The sequence below is a fragment of the Orycteropus afer genome, unplaced genomic scaffold (assembly GCF_000298275.1).
Source record: "Orycteropus afer afer isolate SDZICR_OR568_19922 unplaced genomic scaffold, OryAfe1.0 scaffold00096, whole genome shotgun sequence".
Taxonomy (NCBI): Eukaryota; Metazoa; Chordata; class Mammalia; order Tubulidentata; family Orycteropodidae; genus Orycteropus; species Orycteropus afer.
Window position 1 is genome coordinate 8,632,553 of NW_006921683.1, and position 17,885 is coordinate 8,650,437.

General features: G+C 37.9%; 1 protein-coding gene and 1 non-coding gene across 2 annotated transcripts in view; one reads left to right on the plus strand and one right to left on the minus strand.

Moving 5' to 3' along the window:
• Positions 1-17,885, minus strand: part of RGS7 (regulator of G protein signaling 7) — a 566,544-nt gene that overhangs the window by 429,740 nt on the left and 118,919 nt on the right. The gene's annotated exons all lie outside the window — the stretch shown is intronic.
• Positions 383-508, plus strand: LOC122150149. The gene has a single exon (XR_006163511.1). It is a non-coding gene; the product is annotated as a U6atac minor spliceosomal RNA (small nuclear RNA).

Genomic DNA, 17,885 nt, shown 5'->3' on the forward strand with positions numbered 1-17,885 from the left:
TGCTCCTTGGAAGTGAGAATGGCCAGACTTTGTCTCACCTACTTTGGTCATGTTGTCAGAAGAGACCATTCCCTGGAGAAGGATGTCATGCTTGGTAACGTGGAGCGTCAATGAGAGAGGGGAAGGCCCTCAATGAAATGGATTGACACAGTGGCTGCAGCAATGGACTCACGTATAGCAAGGATCACGGAGCTGGCACGGGACTGGGTGCTGTTCTGTTTTGTTCTCCTATGCATAGGGTTGCTATGAGTCAGACATGACTCGGCGGCACTTAACAACAACGACAACAACCAACCACTGCCCCATAGGGTCAAAAGGAGTCAGAATCAACTCAACAGACACAGGTTTTAAAGCCTTACCTTTACTATTAAAAAGCTATATGGTGTTGGATGAAAAGAGATATGTTTAGCGCTTCCCTTGACAGAGATGGAAGAAGTCCTTAGGCCTTGTATCATACATACAGTTAAGGCATTGCCACACACTTTGTGGTATCTAGCCACAGTTTATGAAACAAACCAAGTGCCCATTGATGGATGAATGAGTAAGCAAACTGCAGTACATACATACAATGGAATACTATGCAACTGCAAAGAAAATTATAAGTCTGTGAAGCATATTACAACATGGATAGACCTAGAGGGCATAAAGCTAAATGAAGTAAGTCAAATATATAAAGACAAATACTATATGATCCTTCTTTTAAAAGAAGATAAGGATAGATATATACAAAGAGACCAATGTCCATAGGTGGTTTCCAGAAAGGGGGGTAAGGTGAGGAAAATACTTTTTATACAGGGAAGACTAGTTATTTTTGGTGATGGAAAAAGTAGCACCAGTTGTGGATGTAGACAGCACACTAAAACTAAAATAATTTGAGTTTGAGCACATATGGATGGGTATAGGCAAAATGGTGTAAACACAGATACAGATACATATGTAGGTGACAAAAGATAGAAGTATCTATAAAACCAAATCAAACTCACTGCCATCGAGTCAATTCTGGCTCAGAGCCACTCTATTAAACAGAGTAGAACTGTTCCACAGGGTTTAAATTTACACCTCCAGTGCTGTAAATCTTTACAACAGCAGTTTGAAACTTCTGTCTCTCATGGTAGGTTTGAATTGCTGACCTTTCAGTTAGCAGTTGAGTTCTTTAACCACTGAACCACTAGAGCTGGTAGATCTGTTCCAAACAAAAGCCAAACTCACTGCCATAGAGTTGATTCTGACTCATAGCACCCCCCTTTGGGTGTCCAAGGCAATAAATCTTTACGGAAGTAGATTGCCCAGTCTTTCTTCTGCCAAGTGGCTAGTGGGTTTAAACCTCCAACCTTCTGGTTAGCAGTTCAAATGCCTTCGGCACTATGCCACCAGAGCTCCTTGGTAGTTCTATTACATACATTTAAATACAAAGATGTGGGTTCAGGCATATATATCCATTAGGGACCAAGGATTACTCAGGAGGAACCAACAAAAAATGTAAGTAGTATGCATATGTACCTGCGGGCATGAAGTACAACAAGGACGTGTGCTTACTGTATATTGCATTGCTTACTGTATATGCTTCTCAGACATAACTGGATACCTTCTAAGGTATATACCTTTTCTGGTTTTGAAGGCTTATGATGATAGGTTTATGGGCTAACTCAGTCAATTGGTACAGCATAGTTCACAAAAATCATGATCAGCATCATAGTGAAATGAGTAGCATCTGGGGTCTTAAAAGCTTATGAGAGACTATCTAAGACACAATGACAGGTCTCCACTCACCAGGAGTAAAACAGTAAGAAGGGAAATAAAAGCTCTGAGAAGAAACAAGTCTACATAATCCACAATCTTATCTACACTGAGAACAGAAAAATTAGATGATTCTTGGCTATCACCACTGATGGTTATGACCAGTAGATATCAGTACCAATAGATGGTCCCGGGTAGACTGAGAGAAATATATGGAGCAAAACTCAAATTCTTATTTAAGAAAAAAAAAAAAAAAAAAGCCAGACAAATTGGAAGGGAACAAAACAGAAGACCCCCTGAGACTATCATTTTAAGACACTCTTTAAACCTAAATCTATCCCCTGAGATTACCTTTTACCAAAATAGCAGAGTGGCACACTAATAAAAGAATATTACTCATAAGATCAGTGCCCTAACTAAAAAACATAAGTATGAGACCAAATAGTCAACAGTTACTCAAAAGCAAAGATGAGAAGATAAGGGGAAAGGAAACCAGAACACTGGAAAAGGAATAAACAGAACACAATTACAGAGAATGTTGACACATTGTGATATATATAACAAATGTTACTGAAACATTGCTGTAGAAATCTATGTGGAGATTCTTCATACAAATGGTCATATCCTAGTATGTACATTAGGAAAATCTATTTAATTAATCCTCATTATCAAATAAGCATTAATTATTTGGCTGTCAGACTACATAGCCATTTTGTACCTTTCAATACCAGTATGTTCTCTGTTTAAAACACACTGCCATCAAGTTGGACCTGATTCATAGCAACCCCTCCTTGGGTTTCTGAGGCGGTATCACTATGGAAGTAGATTGCCCAATCTTCCTTCTAAAGAGTGGCTGGTGGGTTTGAACTGCTAGCCTTCTGGTTAGCAGTCAAATGCCTCAGGCACTATGCCACTGAGAAAAAAGTGACAGAGGAGAGGCAACTGAGCATCTGGTCTATCTGTTGCGTGTGTGGGCTACAGTTAGTGATAAGAAAGAAGGCTGGCGTCTCATGGGTAGTTTCAGATCATGGCATGTTTTCCTGTGCTGTTTAAATCCTTTCACTATCAAATTATATTTTGCTTGTAAGATTTTGTAGATATAATTATTAGGTACAATAGTTTCAAGAAATATTATGTGGGACATATCTGTCCCAATGGACACTGTCGACAGGATAGGTGGGGAGCAGCATGGGAAAAATGGTGCATCTTAGCAACTTTATTTTATTAAGTGAAACTTTTGAAAACACAGGGTAACACATAATTATGTGCACTGGATGCACATAATTGCTCTTAGTACTTCATTCTTTGCATTGCCTTCTGGTTCTCATAACAAGTAAATTATTTCCAGCCAGTCAGAGCCAGACATCATTTGGCACTCTGCTGACTCCTGGCTTGTTCTTGACAAAAAAAAAGGGTCTTCCTTTTCTTTTGATTTCTTGGAGTACAATAAACTGCCTAATAAGACCAATCCTGAAGGACAGTTGGTTACATCTGTACCTGTTTTACAGTTCCACATTGTAAAACTATCTATGATGCTAAGGTCAATGAGAAAATGGAGTAATTGACACTAACACTTGACAGAAAGCCTTCTGGTTTTGCACCTTTCATGACTCTTATCAACATGGTCCTATCTCCTCATAATTGCTTTGTATTCTGCAACAGCTCTTAGCCCAAGGATTACTCAGGAGGAGCCAACAAAAAATGTAAGTGATATTTATATGTACCTGCGGGCATGAAGTACAACAAGGATGTGTGCTTACTGTATATTGCACCTGAAAATAACTTATTCACTTGAATATTACCTAATGATGAATACCTCAACTTTCCAATAATACACAGGAAACAATAAATACTTTTATGCCTTATCTAGCTATACAGAAGCCAAAAGAGAGAAAAGTTTTATACAATGACTCCTCCAGGATGCACCACTTCATACCTCTCGATAGAGCAATATGGTGCTGATGAACTTCCAACTGTTTTACACAGACATGTATGTCCCTGCCCTGACATTAGCATGTACTATACATGGGAAAAAAGCCTCCCAAGAAACTTCAGACACAGAAAATGTAAGTGGTATATATATATGTACCACAGGCAATGAAAAAGGTAAGGAATCAATTTTAGGTGTAGAATATGGACTTAAGATAACAATGATAGCTGCCATTTAATGAGAACAGATTATATGCAAAGCTGTTACTATCCAAAGGAGCTCTGTTGGTGTAGTGGTTTAAGCATTAAGCTGCTAACCAAAATGTCAGAAGGTTGAACCCACCAGCTGCTCTGCGGGAGAAAGATGAGGCAATCTATTTCTATTAAGATTTACAGCCTTGGAAACTCTATGGGGGCAGTTCTACACTACTCCTAGAGGGTCACTATGAGTTGGAATCAACTCAATGGCAGTGGGATTACTATGCAAGATCTCAATAATCCTCACAACAACCCTATCAGATAGACATTTAGACATCTTGAATCTCGCATCAGCTATAATAAAACTGAGGCTTGGAAGGTTAAGTAACTTCCTATGGCCTCACAAAGCAGGAATTTTATCAGTAGGTCTGGTTGACTCCAAACTCTGTGCTTGGATATGCTACTTATACTGAATAATAATGTTTTATTACAAAATACTTTTTGACTAGTAATAATGTACCAGGCATTATTTTTTTTTTTGCACTTGATATGGCTTTACTCCTTTCATCATTATAAAAATTAGAGGAAGTAGGTGATTTTAATAGTTATTTTAAAGATGAACAAATTGAAGCACAGACATTACCATATTTTTTTGCAAATCATGTACCCAAGTAAATAACTCAACCACAACCTATAATTTGCTTACGAAAATAAACATGTGAGGGGTTTTACAGTTGGCAAAAAAGTATAGCATGCACATTATTTTCATAACAATACAATAATTTAACCATACAACTGGTAGAGCCAGAATTAGAACCAAGGTGGGAGTGATTCAGCTTCATGCAAGAGGCCTGGGTTCAATTCCCAGTCAATGCACCTCAAGTACAGCCACTACATGTCTGTCAGTGGAGGTTTCTGTGTTGCTATGATGCTGAACAGATTTCAGCAGTGTTTCTACACCTAGATGGACCAGGAAGAAAGGCATGGTTGTTTACTTCTGAAAATCAGCCAAAGAAGCCCTATTGATCAATTATGGGGTTACCATATTATGGGTGCCCACCAGCCACTCCTCGGAAGGAAGGTTGGGCATTCCTACTTCCGTAGTGATACTGCCTCAGAAACCCAAGGAGGGGTCGCTATGAGTCGGGGCCAACTCCATGGCAAATAACAACAACAACAACATTATGAGTATGGCACAGGACATAGCAGAGTTTTGTTCCATTGTGCATAGGATTGCCATGAGCTGGGGTAATGGTAGTTGACAACACAGCACTATAGTCCTGCAAAGGTTGATGGTGTGTTTGACTAAGGCAATAATACAAGAGATAAGAACAAGTCAGGATTGAAAATTATTTAAATGATCGAGCAAGTAGGGCTCATTGATGATTGGTGCAATGGGGAAATTAAAGATTAATCAAGGATATTCCAGGTCTAAGTTTGAACAACTGGATGGGAAGTGGTGCTCTTTACTGAGATGAGAAAGAATAGGGGAGAAACAGGGTGAGGGGACAGAAAATAAGAACTGGGTTTGCCAAACTTAAAGCTGAGACATATGCTAGATATCCAAGTGGAATTGTTAAGTATGTAACAAGACACAGAAATCCAAAACTCAGGGAGTATTCAAATACTAAAACCACACAGCAGATAGAAAGTACATAAAGCCATAAGATTATGTTACCTATAACAGGAGATATGTGATTTTTTAATTTAGCACTAACTTGAGCTGGTTGGTTCATTTCTAGTTAAAATGAGGGGAAATGGCTCCACTCTGTGGGATCACTGCAGACGAAAATGTGTACTTCTTGTCAATATGAATACTGGGAATTGCCCACGTTGAGTGAAGGACATCAAAAACTGAAAATCAGGACAGCAGAGGAACAAAGAGATAGTGATGCTTAAAATGTGGGCACCAGCCTTCAGGTTATTTGAATAACTGGATGCTGTAGTTGTGTAAATTCACAGGCATCCAGACTCAGCAACGGAGAGTTCTGAAGAGGACACTTCTCTGATTTGGAATGAAATCACCTTAGAGATTTAAACCACACTTACCTGAAAGTGTTTATATGAAGTATTTTAGTAGGAAAGAGTTTGGAAGTCAGTTTGTAGAAATAATTATAGCTTATGCACTTTCTTGGCTTTAATGTTGCAATATTATACCTTTTATACAGGTAGAGATGATGTATACACAGACAAGAGAAGAGAAAGCACAAGTTCATAGCCTTGTGTCATTGGATTTACTTCAATATTAGATTCTAAGCCAGCAATGGAGACTGAGATACCAGTAAGTCAGGAAGGAGGAGGAGAGCAGGAAAGCATGGGACCACAAAGCCAACCAAAGTGTTTCAGCAAGAGGTGCTACTTAAGAGTCCAGCAAATTGTTGGCAGACAAGATGGTGATCAAGGGTGACCTAGAGAGGTGCAGTTAGTTGAAGGAAAGGCAGAGATGCCCTATGGGTGGATTCCAAAGCAAAGGACAAAATAAGAGACATTAAAGAATCAACAAGATTCTTGCCTTTGAGGAGCTCACAATTTGGGTAAAGAGATAGAACATATTCAAAATAAGAGAAATCATAAAACAGGCATGGCAATTACTACCAAGTACCATCTGTGGTCCAGAAGACCCTAAAAGAAAATGAACTTGGGTAGCCATGGAAGGTTTCAAAGGATATAGGGGTTGATCTTTATTTTAAATAAACTAAGAATTAGATGAGTGGGAAGAGGAAAAAAGATGTGTCAGGATATGGGGTTTGACCAAGGTATGTAGATGGAAGAAATCAGTTGGTGCATTGGGCTGAAGCATTTTCTCCTGAGGGTTAATGGAGGATAATATTAAAGAGGTAGAAGTAATGGTGATAAAGAAGTTGCTGGAGGTGGCTCAGTGGGTTTGTAGGGCGAGGTTGTTTACGTGAGAGAAAAAGCAGAAAACTAGAGGAAGATGTTCTACAAGTTAGTACAAATCCAACTATTTCCTTACTGACACAAAATTACCACTACAGAAAGTGCCACACAAGTAAACAGATTACATGCAATATCTTTTAACTTCAGGCATAGACACTGACACTTACTTTTACTGCTTTTTTATTAAACTAAAAAAAAAATCTATGTAATTATATTTATTCCTGCTAATACATAGCAAAAAAAAAATCTAGCTTTTAAATTAAAAAAAAAAAAAGAAAGAAAGAAATTCTGACACAGGGCTTAGAATTGTGGAATAAGAAGACTTTGGTGGGAAGTTGTTTTGGAAATGAATTTCCATATCTGCTATTGTTGCCATTTGAGAAGAACATTTCTAGTGCTGTGACATGTGCAAAATAAGGAATTTATTATTTCAAGCCTTCAAGATGAATGGTAGAACATCTGAACAAGAATGAACACTATGATTATTCAATTACCTTGTATCCCAGGGTCTTATTTACCATCACTTTTCCTAGCATCCTGATCTATTTACTGCTAAATTGAATAATTCTTCCTAAAGGGGATAACACACTCTTACTGACAGCTTGTCTCTAAAGTCCCGGATTTCACAGCATCAATACACAAATATACTACACAGAAATGACTGCTTATGCGCACAGCAGCTGCAACAAGATTGCATTCACCTGATAATATTTCATTTATCTTTGGTAATATTCACCTTTTTAAATATAATGGGTTGTGGCAATATGTGAAACAGAGGCACAAATAACAGACAGTTCCATTATATTGAGCATGATTCTGCAGTTTTCTCCTGAAGTCTTTCTCGAATGACACACAATGCAACCTTACAGCTTCCATTTTCGTCCAGGAGTATTTGATTAAACTATTAAGCTGAGAATAAAGATTACTCTTCTTAGCTTGTTATGTTCCCAATGAGGCTGGGCAACTGACTTACCTTTAAGCAAGGTGTGATGTTTCACCTGCTCCATCAATGCAATGGCAAAATTGGATTGCCTGTGAGGTTAAGGGAGTCAGTCATTGTATGTTGAGATAACAACAGGAATGACAAATACTGACTGATAGTTATGGATTTCTACTAGAGACCCATTGTTTCTAGTTATGGGTTTATTCCCAGAGAATTGGAATAAATTTATAGTAAGTTGCTCTAATTTTGCTTACATAATTATAAGTGCGTGTGTGTGTGTGTGTGTGTGTGTGTATATATATATAGAGAGAGAGAGAGAGATTAGATTAGATTAGATAGAGAGAATTAAAATTCTTATGTAGTCAAAAAAGGAATTATTGGCCTTTGTGGTAAAGATCTATGGAAAATACAGAAATGAGCTTGAAAATGCACAGGGCTGTCTCTTTTCTACTTTATTTTCTTTTGTTTGCTCTTTTTTAGAATGTGTATGTAAAGGGAAAATAGTCGTTTTATTTATTTAATTTTTTTTTTGGAGGAAGACATTTGTGTATTCTTGGCCATGAGGTATAAGAATTAGAGAACAAGGAATAATGTGAAGTAGCCAATACAATTTTTGTTCTATCACTAGAATTGTAGAGGACTTAACAATATAATAACAAACTTATTTTATGTTACTTTTTTTTCCAATCAACTAATACTGAATTAAAATTTGCACAAATGAATCACAATGGAGAGATGAGTCTATCGAAATGTATCAGCTAACCCATACATTCTGTAAATGTATGGGATGGCAAGATTAAGGAGAGAGACACTTCAGCAACACAATAACCTGATATTTTGCAGTAATAAGAAGACAGTTCCTGTTTCAAGTTTAGTAGTAGAATGCATATAATTGTATGCAAGAGTCACTACTAAATTCACATGATTTAGAGTTAGAAGGTCTTCAACACATTTAATTTGATGAGCACATTTTCCAAAGAGAAACCAAAGCAAGGCAAGTGAAGCTGCTATCTCATTTTCCAGATCTGTAAGAAAATAGGTCTGGGGTGGATCAAGACTTTCTGAGTTCTGAATCTTCTCTGTTACACAAAGGAACTTATTGCCAATTAAGGATTGAATAATACTTTTTTTTTTTTCCCAAGAAAATCCAAGTTTCACACATACACAAATTCAATACATTTGAGAAGTTGTATAGAAAAAAGGGTGCAAGCCCAGGTTTCAAGTAAATATTAATCTAGCTATGTTCTTCCACTTTTCCCCTATTCATTCATTCAGGTTTGCATATATATATATATATATATATATATATATATATATATATACGTGATTCTGTGATTCTAGAAGCTATGCTACCAAATACTGGCTGAGTCAATCATGGTGGACAGATTTTAGCAGAGCTTCTAGACTAAGAGAGAACAGGGAGGAGACCTGGTGATCTACTCCCCCCACCAAAAAAAAAGACAGCCAGTGAAAACTTTATGTATAGATGTGGAACACTGTATGAAATAGTACTGGACGATAAGAACTCAGGTTGGAAACCACTCAAAATATGACTGGAGAGGAGTTGCCTCCTCAAAGAACAGTCAACCTTAATGACAAGGATGGAATAAAGCTTTTGGAACTTCATTTGCTGATATGGCACAACACAAAATGAGAAGAAACAGCTGCCACATTCATTAATAATTAAAACATGGAATGTATGAAGTATGAATCTAGGAAAACTAAAAGTCATCAAAATGAAATTGAATACATAATTAATATGCTAGGCATTAGTGAGGTGAAATGCACTGGCATTGGCCATTTTGAGTTGGTTAATTATGTGATCTACTATGCCAGGAATGACAAATTGAAGAGGAATGACACTGCATTCATTGTCAAACAGAACATTACAAGATCTATTTTGAAATACAACTCTGTCAGTGATAGGATAATATCCATATGCCTATAAGGAAGACCAGTTAATACAACTATTCAAATTTGTGCCAAAGACAAAGAAACAAGATTTTTACCAACTTCTGCAGTTGAAATTGATTAAATATGCAATCAAGATGGTTTATAATTACTAGTGAATGAAATGTGAAAGTGGGAAACAAAGAAGGATAGGTAGTTGGAAAACACAGCCTTAGTGATAGAAAAAGTGTGGAAGATGGAATGATAGAATTCTGTAAGATCAATGACTTATTCATAGCAAACAAATTTTTGTTTGAAACATAAATGGTGACTGCGCATGTGAATCACTGGATGGAAAACATAGGAATCAAGTTGACTACATCTGTGGAAAGAGATCATAGAGAAGTTCAATATCATCAGTCATGACAAGGTGAGGAGCTGACTATAGTAAATCAATTGCTCATATTCAAGTTCAAATTGAAGCTGAAGAAAATTAGAACAGGTCCATCAGACCCAAAGCACAGACTTGAATTTAGAGATCATCTCAAGAATAGATTTGACACATTGAACACTAATGACCAAAGACCACATGAGTTGTGGGATGACATCAAGGACTTAATACATGAAGAAAGCAATAAAAGATCACTAAAAGGGCAGGCAAGAAAGAAAAGATCAAAAAGGATATTAGAAGAGACTCTGAAACTTGTTCTTGAATGTAGAGTAGCAAAAGCAAATGGAAAAAATGATGACGTAAACGGGCTGAACGGAAGATTTCAAAGGGTGATTCAAGAAAAGAATATAAAGTATTATAATGAAATATGCAAAGACACATTTGTTAGAAATGGGTTAGGAGTTAGACAAGCAACAGGGAAGAACATGCTCAGCATTCCTCAAGCTGAAAGAACTGAAGGAAATATTCAAACCTCAAGAATCAATATTGAAGGACTCTATTGGTAAAACTGGGGGGAACTCTGGTAGCACAGTGCCTAAGGCATTTGACTGTTAGCCAGAAGGCTGTCAGTTTGCAGTGATTTCTAGCCATAAGTCTTTGTAAACTCCGTGGTGGAATTTTCTGTAAGTGACTGAGGAGCTCCTGATTGTAAATGTTATCCACCTGGGGTATTTCTGTTGGGCAGGCACAAAGCAATGATCTGGGAGGTTCACACTCTCTGAAGTGCTTAGTATCCTGATGTTATGATTGGCTAGTTTGGCCACTCTGCCAGGCTCAAAAGGAAGCCTCCTAGAGGCAGAGCTCTCTCTGACTACTGGATGAGAAGGAAGAACTGCTGAGAAGGAACGTGCTCCTGAGAGACATGCACTACTGGGAAAGAGACATGCATTGCTGAGAGAGACACTGAGGGACATACACTGCTGAGAGAGACTGTTGGGTGAGTGACAGTGGGCTAAGAGAGACTGAGCGTTTTTCTTGAACTTGAATTGTAATCTGGTGTTTCCTAATAAACCCCATAATCTGTGAGTTCTGTGTGGCCACTGCAGTGAATTATCAGACCCAGGAGAGAGGTGGTGGGTACTTTGGGAGGAACGGTTGGTGAAAGGGCTGGAGGGAGGCAGCATGTTTGGCCTTGCACAAATAGGCCTTGGGCTACAGATAGTGATTCGGTCTTTTTGTGCAGTTAGAGGAGGTCAGAAGATATGGCCTCATTGCCCTTTAGCACAGTTCAAACCCACCAACCACTCCTTGGGAGCAAGGTTGGGCGATGTACTTCCATAGTGATATCACCATGGAAACCCAAGAAGGGACCGCTATGAGTCAGATCCGACTTGACAGCAGTGAGTTTGGTTTGGATAGGCAAAACTGGAAAACTTTATGAATAGCCCTGAAACATTGTCCAATATAGTGCTGGAAGATCAGCCCCTCATGTCGGACTGGGGAAGAACTGCTTACTCAGAGTAGAGCTGACCTTGATGATATGGATGGAGTAAAGGTTTCAGGACCTCCATTTGCTGGTATGGCACAACTCAACATAAGAAAAAACAGCTGCAAACATCCATTAATAAAAGGCACATAGAATGTATGAAGTATGAAACAGGAAATTTGGAAGTTGTCAAAAATGAAATTGAACACATAAATATTGATATCCTAGGCATTAGTGAGCTGAAATGGAATGGTATTGGCCATTTTGAATCAGATAACCATGTGACCTACTATGCCAGGAATGACAGATTGATGAGGAATAGTGTGGCATTCATCATCACAAAGAATTTCAAGATCTGTCCAGAAGTACAGTGCTGTCAGTGTTAGGGTAATATTGATACACCTATAAAGAAGACTAGTTAATATCACTGTTTCTCAAATTTATACATCAATCACCAAAGCCAAAGATGAGGAAATTAAAGATTTCCACCAACTTCTGCAGTCTGAAATTGACCAAACACGCAATCAAGATGTGCTGATTATCAATGGTGATTAGAATGCAAAAGGTGGAAACAAAAAAGAATCACCAGTGGCCTTAGTGACAGAAATAACACTGGAGATTGCATGATAGAATTTTGCAAGACCAATGAGTTATTCATTGCAAATACCCTTTTTCAGCAACACAATGGTGTCTATACACATGGACATCACCAGATGGAGTACACAGGAATCAGATTGACCCCACCTATGGCAAGAGGAGATGGAGAAGCTCAATATTTTCAGCTAAAACAAGGCCAGGAGCTGATTTCAGAACAGACCATCAACTGCTCATATGCAAGTTCAAGTTCAAGTTGAAGACAATTAAAACAAGTCCATGAGAGCCAAAATATGACCTTGATTATGTCCCTCCTGAATTTGGAGACCATCTAATGAATAGATTTGATGCACTGAATAACTGAAAACCAGAGGAATTGTGGGATGACATCAAGAACATAATCCATGCAGAAATCAAGAGGTCATTAAAAAGATAGGAAAGGAAGAAAAGATCACTAAAACTTGCCCTTTAATGGAGAGTAGCTAAAGCAAATGGAAGAAATGACAAGATAAAAGAGCTGAACAAAAGATTTCAAAGAGCAGCTCAAGAAGACAAGGTCAATTATTACAATGAAATATGCAAAGACATGGAGTTAGAAAACCAAAAGGGAAGAACACACTTAGCCTTTCTCAAGCTGAAAGAACTGAGGAAAAAATTTAATCCTTGAGTTGCAATATTGAAAGATTCTATGGACAAAGTATTGAATGATACAGGAAACATGAAAAGAAGATGGAAGGCATACAGAGAGTCACTGTACCAAAAATAATTGGTTGACATTCATCCAACCAAGTGAATGGCATATGATAGAGAACCAATGGTATTGAAGGAAAAAGTCGAGGCTGCACTCAAGGAACTGGTGAAAAACATGGCTTCAGGAATTGATGGAATACCCAAATAATCCTAGAAACTGGATTATATGAAGAAGAACATGGCATCATTAACAACCTGCAATACACAGAAATTCAAGTTGGACTCAGAAGAGGGAGTGGAATGAAAGGTATTATTGCTGATGTCGGGTGGATCTTGGCTGCAAGCAGAGAACACCAGAAATATGTTTACCTGTCTTTTATTGACTATGCAAAGGCATCCAACTGTGTGGATCTTAAAATATGGATAACATTGTGGAGAACCAGAATTCTAGAACACTTCATGATGTGTATGAGGAACCTGTACATAAATGAAGAAGTAGGTATAATAAAATCACTCAGGAAAAAAGGAATAAAAGAGAAATTCTTCAACAGGATAAAATCCACAACTAACACCATACTCAATAGGGAAAAGCTGAAAATTTTCCTTTAGATTAGGAACAAATGTGGATGCTGGCTTTCACCAATAATAATTAGTAGTATTAGCAATGGTATTAGTAAAAATGATAATTTACACGTCCTTAAAATTAAAAACTTTTGTGCACCAAATTACATTATAGATGACATTAAAAGACAACATACAGCATGGAGGGAAATATTTGAAAATCACATATCTGATAAGGGTTTATTGTCCAGGAGAGAGAAATAACTATAACTTAACAAAAAATAAGCAAAGAAATTGAATAGACATTTTTCCAAAGAATATATATAAATTGCCAATAAGCTATGAAAAGATGCTCAACACCATTACCCACAATTACCATCAAAACAATTCTAACTCATAGTGACCTTTTAAGACAGAACAGAACTGCTCCCTAAGGTTTCCTGGGCTATAAATCTTTGTGAGAGCAGACTGCTACATATTTCTCCCAGGAAGCGGCTGGTGGGTTTAAACCACTGACTTTTTGGTTAGCAGTTGAGTGTTTAACCACTATGTCACCATCCCCAGGGCTCCATTCAAAATCATTAGTCATTATGAAATGCAAACCAAAACCACAGTGAGACACCACTTCATACCCCCTAGGGTGGCTTTTAGCAAAAAACTTCGAGAATGACAAGTGTTAGAAGCCTTGTGGAAATGTAAAATGATGATGCAGTCTTTGTAGAAAACAGTTTGATGGTTCCTCAAAAGGTTAAACACAGATATACAATATTTAAAGGAAGGTTGGGCAATCCTACTTCCATAGTGATACTGCCTCGGAAACCCAAGGAGGAGTTGCTGTGAGTCAGGGCTGACTCAACGGCACACAACAACAACAACAACATACAATATTACAATTCTTCTCATAGATATATAGCCAAAAGACTTGAAAGCAGGAATGCAAACAGAAACTTCTAAAGCAATGTTCACTGCTTTGTTGTTGTTGTTATGTGCCCTCAAGTCAGACCTGACTTATAGCGACCCCTCCTTGGGTTTCCGAGGTGGTTGTTGTTGTTGTTGTTTGCCGTCAAGTTGGACCCGACTCATAGCAACCCCTCCTTGGGTTTCCGAGGCAGTATCACTACAGAAGTAGATTGCCCCATCTCCCTTCCGAGGAGTGGCTGGTGGATTTGAACCTCCAGCCTTTTGGGTGGTATCACTACGGCAGTAGATTGCCCAACCTTCCTTCCAAGGAATGTCTGGTGGGTTTGAACCGCCAGCCTTCTGGTTCGCAGTCAAGTGCCTTAGTCACTATGTTCATTGCAGCACTATGCAAAATAGCCAAAAATGTGAAAACAACTCAAGTGTCCATCAACACAAGAATGGATAAAGAAAATGTGGGATATACATACAATGGAATATGTCAGCCCTGCTCACTGAGCAGAACTGTCAGCCCTCCATGCTATGCCAAACTGGTTAGTGAAAGTCAGCAGTCAAAAAGGATATAACTTACACACAACCTTTGAATGGATAAATGTTTTATTCACATAGTGAAGAAACAAAGCAAAGTTAACTTCCACAGTGGGCACTAGTTCTTCACGGCCAGAAGGACACACCCATAGCAGCTAATACAGATATAATAGTCTATATACACCTCTCTTGTGCTCCAGAACAAGGGGTTCATTCCCTTCCCATTGAAAAAAGATATAGAAGTGAGGTTGGCCAGGTGCCAGATGTTGCACACAATTCAGCAGTAAGCATTCTGAACCAAGAATAAGGAGTTTCTCTGATAAGGGAGAAGAACAAACTAAATAGAGGGAAAGGCTTAGTTCCCCGCCTCCATTTTCATGAAATGTTGCAGACCCAAAAACTCATTGGACAATCCAGGTGAGTGTTGTAAGGCCTCCCAACACAATGTTAACTCACCATAAAAGAGAATGAAATCCTAAACCATGCTACAATACAAATGAATTTGGAACATATGCTCAAGTGAAATAAGCTAGTCTCAAAGTGGCAAATATTGTATGATTCCACTTACATGAAATATCTAGAATAGGTAAATTCATAGACACAGAAAAAAAATAGAGGTTACTGGGGAAGGAGGGAAAAGGGGAGAGTGATGGTTTAATGTGTACAGAGTGTCTTTTGAGGTGATGAAAACATTTGAAATAGATGATGATGGTTTTACAACACTGTGGATGTAATTAATGTAAGTGAATCGTACCCTTAAAATGCTGTTGTTGCTGTTACATGCTGTCAAGTCATCTCTGACTCATAGCGACATTATATACAACAGAAAGAAGCACTGCCCAGTCCTGTGCCAGCCTCACAATCATTGCTATACCCGAGCCCATGGTTGCAGGCACTATGTCAATCCATCTTGTTGAAGGCCTTCCTCTTTTTCATTGACGCTCCACTTTCCCAAGTATGATATCCTTCTCCAGGGAATGGTTCCTTCTGACAACATGACCAAAGCAGGTGACACAAAGTCTGGCTATTTTGGCGTCCAAGGAGCATTTCAGCTGCACTTCCTCCAGGTGAGATTTGTTAGTGCTTTTAGAAGTCCACGGTACTTTCAGTAGTCTTTGGCAACACCACAATTCAAAAGTATCAACTCTTGTTCGGTCTTCCTTATTCACTGTCCAGATCTCACACGCATAAGAGACAATTGAAAATACCATGGCTTGGGTTGGGTGCACCTTAGTCTTCAAGGAGACATCTTTGCTCTTCAGCACTTGAAAGAGATCTTTCGGAATATATCTGTCCAATACAATATGTCATCAGATATCCTGACTGCTGTTTCCATTGGTGTCGATTATAGAACCAAGTAATATGAAGTCTTTGACAACTACAATCTTTTCTCCATTTATTGTGATGCTGTTTATTTGTCCGGTTGTGAAGATTTTTTTTCTCTTTATATTGAGGTATAATCCATATTGCAGACTGTAGTCTTCAATTTTCATCAGTAAGTGCTTCATGTCATCCTCACTTTCAACAAGCAAAGTTGCATCATCTGTGCATCACAGGTTGTTAATGAGTCTTCCTCCATTCTGATGCCATGTTCTTCTTCATATAATCCAGCTTCTCAGATTATTTACTCAGCATACAAATTGAGTAAGTATAGTTAAAGGATACAACCCTGACGTTCTCCCTTCTTGATTTTAAACCATGCAGTATCCCCTTGTTCTGCACGAATGACAGCTTCCTGGTCTATGCAGAGTTCCTCATGAGTACAATTAAGCGTTCTGGAATTCCCATTCTTCTCAATGTTATCCATAATTTCTTATGATCCATAAAATAGAATGCTTTTTCTATTGCATACATATATATATATATAAAACTATGGACAACAAATAAAATTATATATGTTGTTGTTATGTGCCGTCGAGTCGGCCCCGACTCATAGCGACCCCTCCTTGGGTTTCCGAGGCAGTATCACTACGGAAGTAGGATTGCCCAACCTTCCTTCCGAGGAGTGGCTGGAAAATTATATACACACACACACACACACACACACATACATATATATACATATAAATGTGTGTGTATATATGCATATATCACCACAATAAAAAAATTACAAAGAAACCAAATTATTCAGTGAAGTCAGAATTTTGTTTTTGTATAATCTGTATGGATGGAGGGGAGATGGGATCATGGGTAAGAAAGCATGGGTCATGATTGCTAACCTGGACAATAGCATAAAGGAGTCATATTTAGCACAAAACTTGTTGCCTCCATTTTATTGTTAAGGAAATTCTTATTAATTGAGGCTACTTAACTTGACTAGATTCACACAGATATGTGACAAAGGGTGATCTTCAACTCACATCTCCGAGTTGAATTCTGTACCTCTTTTTACTATACCAATACCTTCCAGATTTGTCAGGTGATAAAATTCACTCTTTATTGAAGGAACTCAGGTTGAAACTACAGTGAGATACCATTCTTACTTGTAAGATTGACATAACTGAAAACCTTGTCAAAACACTCTGCTGCGGAGGCTTTGGGAAAATGAGTAATTTCAAACTTTTCTGGTGGAGATGCAACACAAATAGTTGCTGTGGAGGGCCATAGGGCAATAGTTACAAAAATTACAAATGTACTTAGTCTTCAAATCTGCAATTCCACTCCAGGGAATTTATTTTACAGATATACTTGCACAATGAAATTACATATGTATAAGAATATTCACTGTAGCTCTGCTTGTAAGAGGAAAGGCTAGACAGAAGTTAAATAATCTGTAGAATTTTGGAAATGTATATTATAGTATGCCCACATAATGGAATGGCATTTAGCGGTAAATAAAGTATGTGGAAGCTCTTTATGTACTGATGTGTAAAGATCTACAGTGTATTTTACTATATATAAAATAAAAATTTGAATGCCATATGTAATATGTTACCTTTTGTATAAGGAAGGAGTGGAAAGATAATTATTTTTGTATTTTTTTCTATGTCTTTCTTAAAGATTATTAGAAGGATATATAAGGATTAGTGAAAAAAAAAGGTTAATTATAGGTTTTGAGGTACAGGGCAAGGAAGAAGTTAAGATTGTGATAAGAAAAACTACAATTGGAACCTAAGGAGAAA